Below are 693 nucleotides of genomic sequence, written 5' to 3'. Positions count from 1 at the left end.
GAGCGGTGGGTGCTTCAGCTCCAAAGCACCCCCCCCCCCCCCCTAAATCCCGTCACTGCCTCCAAATCCCCACCATCAAACATACAGCTATCAAATATTATCTTCGCCTGCACTCCAATATGGAACATCACTCAAACCCCCTCATCGCTCAACTTCATACCAACGCTCTTCCAGACAACCCAGCCAGACGCCTCAATCGTGAATGGCCCAGAGATCTTCTCAACGCACATTAAACTCAACGTGTTTACTACTATCTCTCCCTAAATTTCCACCCACGTAGGAATTTCTAATGTGAAACTCCTACTTATTGTCTTTTTTCTCACTGCCTCATTTTATATTCTTTCATTCACATTTACTTATTGTACCATTTTTGTATAGATTGTAAATTTTCACAAATAAACGACATTTTAAAAAAAAAAAAAAACAAAAAAAACAATATGTCCAAAAAAAGTTTTGAATGTTTTTCTTAGCAATTATACTTTTGATCTAGAACTTGTTTTTAGTTATACTGTTTGTATTAAAAATATATACTAAAAAAATATAATTTAAATTCACTTTTCCAGATAACTCACCATTGTCAGTTGTAACGTCTATGTTGTTAGCATTAATTGTTTTTTTTCCTTTGGTCAAATTCATCTTTCTTTTCTTTTGATCACCTAAAAATATCAATTAGGTATCACCACTGTCAGTAAT

Source organism: Acyrthosiphon pisum, chromosome X (genome assembly GCF_005508785.2).
Source record: "Acyrthosiphon pisum isolate AL4f chromosome X, pea_aphid_22Mar2018_4r6ur, whole genome shotgun sequence".
Classification (NCBI taxonomy): Eukaryota; Metazoa; Arthropoda; class Insecta; order Hemiptera; family Aphididae; genus Acyrthosiphon; species Acyrthosiphon pisum.
This window is presented reverse-complemented; position numbering follows the sequence as displayed.